Consider the following 7,862-nt stretch of genomic DNA (forward strand, 5'->3'; position numbering starts at 1 on the left):
AAAGAAGATGAATCTAGAATTCATTTATTAAATATATACATTAATATAAACATTGGGACTTTACTTTGTCCTGTTGCGGTCTGATCAGACACTTCTGATTTCTTCCACATTTTGATTATGACCTTCTGATTTTCTCTGGGTTTGGCTTTAATGCAGTTTTGTCTGCACACAGAAAAAAATATTATAGATAAAATGTTTATTTACAGAAAGAATTAATTTAGGGTCATTTATCAAATTCAAGTAAAGTAAACCATTTCTGATGATGGATGATAAATTGTCTGTAAATTTTCATTTCCAGATAACCGCCATGCTCATACTGACCATTAATAGATAGGTGCCTGGTGACAAGAAAAAAATAAAATAAAAATTGGTCTCTACACTGAAAGTATGACCTGTAATTTTTGAAACAGTGCCACTGTTATACCAGAAATTGCTTTGCGGGATAATAGCGAGGCTTCGCTGAAGGAATTGTTGAGGCGGAGTCAACGTAAAGGTTGATTGAAGGTTCTTTTTTCGGAAACCATCAGTCCACAGAATAAGACCACTTGTGGTCACAGGAAATATTATTCTACAACTTGCCATGTTACACACATGCTTCAAGAAGATGCATGCTTTTTTTCCTCCTTTTTTAAAACCTGCAATATGATTTGATTTGATAAACGTTAATCGGATCTGAGCAAAAACACATTTTGCTAATCATTTTTAACCTACAATGAAGTGTTTATACATATTTAATATTATAAATGTCGAGAAGTTACTGGCCTTGATGCTTCAGACCACAAGTGCTTGTGAAATATATTTAAATATATGCAAAGTGCCCTCTGTAAGATTTCTAAGTGATTGTATGCCTTTCAAACTTGACCATGTTCATCAAAGAGGTAAACAAGGTGCTAATCTTAATATCATAACCTCACAACATGCCGACTGCCCTCCATGGCTCCGCTAATCAAACGTTCTCAGTCTGTAAATCATTCCCCTTGCATTTCTAGAGACTCTTAAGATCATTTGATCACTAGGTCCCAGCATCACTTAGAAGAATTACAGCTGATGACAATGTTTTTCTGGCAACTTCAATGTAGTTTAAACCCCTGCTGTGCAGATGATTCATTGAAATATCACCTGTCTCTTGAACAGATTCCAAATGCTGTCCGAAGGGGCCGATCTCCGCAGTACTCAAGAGCAGTCATGAGTTTGGTCAGACAGTGTATGGTATGTTCTTTTAACAGGCTTCTCAAAGGGAATGCAAATCCCTGTTGATGTCAGACATTTTTTAACAAGGATTTGAGCCAGGTGACAGAAAGTGACATTGAGTTAAAGAGGAGCCTCGTCTGTCTCCGATCATTTGCCTTGTCGTGTTTGATGGGAGAAGTCAGCAGGTGTCACTCATATTTTGGCCTCAAGCATTAAATGGAGATCAACACATATCTCTGCGGCATGCAATGCTGACATGTTTTGAGTGATCTCTGGACTCGCTGAGTTGAAACACTTCCTTTGAAACAGAGGTCAGGAAACAAATGAGATGTTGAACACTTTAAGCAATGTCAAAATGTCATTTCAGTACTGAGAACTGTCATTATTTAAAGATTTTCTCTCATATGCACAGTGCACTATAAAAAAAAGATGTTTCAAGGTTGTAAATTAAAATAAGAGAACATTTTACATGAAAATACTATTTCTACTTAAATATTCTGTTTGATTCAGTGTTACTTGCTGTTTCTTTAATTATTTGTTAAATTTAGTAATTGTTTCAAAATATATATTTAGTTTTTGCTAAATGTAGAATGCAGTCAAAAAGTTCACAAAAATTCCCCAATTATTTGTATGTTGCGTGTAAACTGTGTTTATTTCAGGTTGGTCTCATTCTGAAGGAATTTATTTATTTATTTTTTGACAAACTCAGGTGATGACAAGGAACTGGATATGTATTGTAGATTTTTATAATAAATCTCTCAAATTCCTATTATTCCTTTAAAATATCTGTTGGCTAAAAATGGTTACATAAAACATTGATCTACTGCTGTAGTTCAGTTTCAATAATCTTATATGTTAAACTAGTACTCTAAATGGCCTTTGACCTCTCAGGAATATCTAATAAAGATATATTAGGATTTTGATTTATGCATCTTAAGTAATCTGAAATGGCCAGGTGTACATGTGTGTGACATTATAGGGTTCCCCAGACTTGCCTTTTTAGGCTTGTACCAGATTACATAGTCACTTGATAGGTCACATGTCACATATAAATAAGAACATTTCATCGTAAATGTCATGATGTTCTGATGAATCACTAAGCACCTTGTACATTTCCTCAACAGTACAACATTTTTTTTATAGATACCTCCCCCTAATAAAAAAAATACATGTTGAAAGACAGCGACAGCTCTCAAAAATATCTAAATTCTTCCCAAAATCAAAAAGCTCTCGCATTATGAAGTGAATAATTTAATTTATTATCAAGCAAGTAAATAATAATAATCTTGATAAAAAATTAATAATCTTTTTTTCAAAAAAAACACATGGTCAGACATTTGGCCCCTGAGTCCTGCTCTCTTCTTGGCTTGGGAAGTGTGGTTTAAAGCAAGCCTGACTGAGATCAGATCCCTGATGCAAGGTGGGGTTAGTTTTTATGGGCCATGTGGACCTCCAAGCATGCTAATGTTAAATCCGGACACCTGCCACACATATTCTTGGCTTTGGCAGGAACATTAAAGCTTTTAAAAGCAAAGCTCACTGTATAGAGATCAAGCACCAAAGGTACTAGAACACTTGACAATGGCTGTGTTCCAAAACGTGAGCTGACTACGTAGGCTGTTTCAAAAGCATCATTATGGTGCTTAGGATACCTTTTGTTTGGCTAAATTCTAAGGCAGCCTTGCATGGACAATCCCATGATGCATTGCAGTAAGTTCAGTGAAAAAAATATTTTGAAGATAAAGGACAAAGCAGTTCAAATCAAATTAAATATGGACTGGTTTACTCAGTATTGTGTTAATGGTTATTAACATAACAACACTATATTAAAATCAACTGTAAGTCAGATCTCCCATGCATGTTGTGGGAAGTGCTATTTGTACAACGCTGCCAAAATAGAGCGATCCAAATTGGTCTTTTGAGGTTCCATTTCAGTTAAGATGCTGCCTTAAGAGACACCAAACCAGCTCACTGAGTTTGGGAACAGAGCCAGCATGTCTCAACTGATTGTGTGTGGATCAAATAGGACTAAAACTTTAAAATGCTTTGGAGAACTCCAAAGAGTCCATTTGGATCCTCTTAGCAACTGAATCCCCTGTCTTTTTTCTGGATAATACAGAAACATTGTTTTTTTTTTTTTTTTTTGAATTAGATTCTTTTTAGAATTTGTTTAATAATTAAGGCTATCAACTGGATTTAAATTTAAATTGAATTGATTGCATTATTGCATGCTGATTAATTAATTACAATTAACTAAATATATAAGTATTTGCCCCAAACAATAAGACATTACTGTGGCAGTTAAAAAATTATTAAACAGACGTTGCAGAAAGTGATTTTTCAAAATGAATGCAAATGATTGAGCCATCCACTTGTTTAAAACTTTTTATTTGTATAATTAATTGTGCTAAATTAACCCATTAATTCAAAAGCTCTAATAGTATTTATTTAGTCATTTAATGATTATTTAAATGTATTGACCTTTGTCTTTCACATAAACATAATTCATTAAACAATGACCATTTGAGGAGTTTATAGGATACAACAGTCCCGACAATCCAAAATCAATGAGAATGTACCAGAGCATGTGCAGGAAAATGTTTTGGAGCTTAGTAAAAGGTTAAATACACATCAAGGTGTCTCATAAAGATGACATACGTCTATGTTTTTTTCTGAACAGTACAGCGTGAGTCATCTCGGAGCTAACAAATCAAAGATTAGTACCAAACAAATCTTTGACACATAAACGGTTGATTAAGATAAACAAACCCAGTGTCAGCAAAATAAAATTGATCTACTACTGTGCACATCCACTTCGTACACAAAGCAATACATTTTACTCCACCATGTTTAGATTTAATGTGTTGTTTACTTTGTGATGAAGTTAAAGAAGTTTACTTGTAGGCTGATGACTGAGAATGCAAATGGTAAAGATTAAACTGGGTTTTTGAGAGTTTAAAGAACAAAGCAGATTATGATATTGACCAGATGTCAAAAGCATAATTATTTTCCACAATGTCCAGGGCAACAGTAGATTGGCAATTAACTTACCAAGAGCCAAGTGAACTCCTCTCTCTAAGCTCTGCTTAATAGTGTGATAGTCCGGTACGGTGTCTCAAATAGCTAATAAAATCCTTCAAGGAATTTAATAGCAATGTCCCTCTATCACAATCTTAACTAGCCAATAGCTGCCAGGAAGAGTGATCAGGCTTGGTGATGTGGTTCCCCGTATACAGGGAGGGGAGGAAATGATACAGGAGTTTGGCAGCAATGAAATGTTAATTTTATCTTGTGTAATTGAAGAAGACACATTCATATTTACCTGAGTGACAGCAAAATTAAATATTTCATGCTTAAATTACTAAAAAAGGTGGATGGCAAATAACTGTGACTCGTAAGTAACCCTCCTAAGCAAAAACATGTTTTAATAGAAAGGCTACAAGATTCCAATCAATGTTTTTTTCTTCTTGAAATAAAAGATAATACTGTTTGGGACAGTTAAGCAAACCTTTTTATATCTTTCTATTCTTTTATCTTTCAATATTTTGAGTGAATGACGGTAAAATAGTGAAAAAATGGCAATTTAGGACTTGTAATTTGGCATTAGAGTTTGTTGTTGCAAGTTAATCTAGTACATATAGTTCCATTTTTACGTGTGTATATACAAATCCTCAGAGTTGGGTGTAATGCATTAGTGAGTAATTATTTACTGTAATTGAATTATTTTAATCTGATGTAATTTCTTTAAATACTGTTTAGACTAGAACAATTCTTTATAAAACAATAGTGGATTAACATCATAATTTAACATCTAATTTGAAAATGTATGGGTTCATTTTTTAATGTAACCTTCTCCCTTTAAATACTTTGCTCAGTTCAAGAATAATTTATGCAATTTTATATTATAAGCAATACAATACTTTTTAGAGAAAGTAATTAGTACAGTAATCTACACTGAAAAAAAATGATTCATTGAATTTACTAAATTGTTTTAAGGTAAGTGGTTGCAATCAGTTTATTTTAGCTACATTTAAATAAATTTAGTGGACTTACTTTCAACAAATTTGTTTATTTAAATGTAGCGAAAATAAATTGATTGCAACCACTTACCTTAAAAATGTAGTAAATTCAAGAACTAAATACCTTGGTTTTTAGATAGATGCGGCTAAAATACTTGTGAAAAAATCCTTTTATATTAACATGAATCATTGCACCATTTTTCTTTTTTTTATCATCTCTTTGTTGTCTCTATTGTCACAGTCTGTAATTATGGAAGTGATATCAAGTGTTTGAACAAAGTTAAATCACTTCTGTGCTGTAACATGGAATATTTATCACCTAAATGAAACTTTTTTGCTCATTTGCTACATCAAACAATGACTCAGCGATTAGTCAACAGTGATTAAAATAAAGTGTAAACTGTTTCCAGACATGGCAGGGTGGCATAGATGTTTTTCTTCAAACCAGCAATCTTTAATCGCATCCTTCAATCGCAGACAACTCGCTTTAACCAGTCGGTGGTTTCATAACAGCGGGGGTTAGCCAATGTTTCGTGCCCTTCAAGGTCATTGCCGACAGACTCTTGCTTTAAGTTTGTTTTTAACTGCCACTTTGGAGTCTCTCAGTACCGGCAATTATAATGGCTGACATCCAAAAGGTTCATTTTATAATTTCATGGGAAGGAAGAGGTGCAATAAGTTCTTCTTTAAGTACCTGCAATAAATCAGATTTGCTGATGTCCAAGTTTCAGCAGAATAGATTATGGTTTACATTTGGATGTAGCATATCAATCACTGCAGAAAATCCGATATATTAATTTCATTAGGCTGCCCGTAAGATGCCAAGCACTGGGTTCACGAGAGGACATGTGGGATTGGCTGGAAACTCCTCCCAGTGAAACTGAATATATTTGATTCTTACCACAAGCTAGAGGCTATGAGAAGTAATGACAAGTGTTTTTAAGGTCCCCAGCAAGAACAGCGATACATTCTGACCGCTGTCAGGCGGGGATGAACATCGCTTTTGATAAAGGACACCTTGGGGGCCAAAACGGAGTCCTCAGGATGATAAGAGATTTTTGCACATCTATATGTGATGTGATGCGCAGCACAAGGGATAAGAATACAGAAAAGACCTGGGAAATGGAATATATGAGGGATGGCTTTTTAAAATCTTTTGTGCTCTATACTGTTAAAACAGTGAGAAAAAGAACTCAAATAAATATAGAAATAAATGGACAGAATAGGGTGATTATAAATAGATCTTCTAGATTATAGATTGTTTGCCATTACCGTCTGTGCTGATTAAAATGTTAAGCCTGTTTGCATAATATAACATTCCCTAAATCCTCACAGAGAAGTAATAGATTTCTGTTAGTTGGTGTATTAAGTCGGTGAAAAAAAAAAAAATATATATATATATATATAAGGATAAATTATGTTTCTCTAAATATGAATATGACCATACATTTAATGTCAGTTATTTAGAGCTTAAAAAGGGAACTATCTCTTGAAACCATTTCATATATACAAGCCGAGGACTCCTACTGGTTTATTAATAAATTATATTATGGCAGCCATGAACACTGCTGAGGACAGTGTGACACCTGTTATGTAAATTACAGATGACCTTTCTATTATGAGTGGTCTAAATTAGTCATTTCCAAAATAAAGAGGCAAGCAGTCTGAGGCTCTGATGTTGTTTATGTTTCAGTAATACGTTTTGGGAAATTATTCATGTGTGTCTCACGTTCTACAAATCGACAAAATGCATCTGCAGTTAAACAGTATTATAGCACTTCCAAATCTGGGCATTTGTGCTAAATTAGGAATAGGCTGAGATCCACAACTGAAGTATTATATCTGAACCCTTGACCATGGCAGTTAACCCTATAGGTTGCCTCAAGAAGTCTCGGGTTAATATCAAATTACCTCATCCCAGCAAGGCTCAAAATGCATGTCATTGCTAAAAACTGCCCAGCATAAATAATTTTTATGCCATTAACTGTCTTTATATTTGCTGTTTTTGCTTTAGTAATAATTCTTGTTTTTATTACATTGCTCTGTGATATAATCAACTTTGATTAGCCAGTTATATTTTTGTATCCATGCTGAATAAAAGTATTAATTCCTTTAAAAAAAAATTGAATGGTATAGTGTGCATTGTTACAAAAGATTAGTATTTTGAATAAATTATTTTCTTTTTTTAAAACATTTTATTAATCCAAGAATTCTGAAATGAAGCATAAAATGATATGAATGTGGGGACAATGTGATATATATATATATATAAAAAAATTAAACATTATTTTAAATTGTAATAATATTTCACAATATTACTGTTTTTAAATTTAACTTTTTTACTGTTATTACAATTTAAAATAATGTTTAAATTTTTTATATATATATCACATTGTCCCCACATTCATATCACTGTGCAGTCTCTTCCTTCTTACATTAATAATTTAAATATCTCATTAATAATTTAATAATTTAATTTGTTTTAATGTCTGTTTATTTATATATTTGGTAAGTAGCCATATAATTATTAAGATAATGTAAAGAGAGCCGATCATTATGCTTCAATTCAACCCCACTGGGTGTTTGTGAAAACTGACTGCACATTTTCCCTTACAAGTTTTATAATAATACAAATTTTAGGAAATGTTCATA

Source organism: Cyprinus carpio, chromosome B6, assembly GCF_018340385.1.
Source record: "Cyprinus carpio isolate SPL01 chromosome B6, ASM1834038v1, whole genome shotgun sequence".
In the NCBI taxonomy this organism is placed as follows: Eukaryota; Metazoa; Chordata; class Actinopteri; order Cypriniformes; family Cyprinidae; genus Cyprinus; species Cyprinus carpio.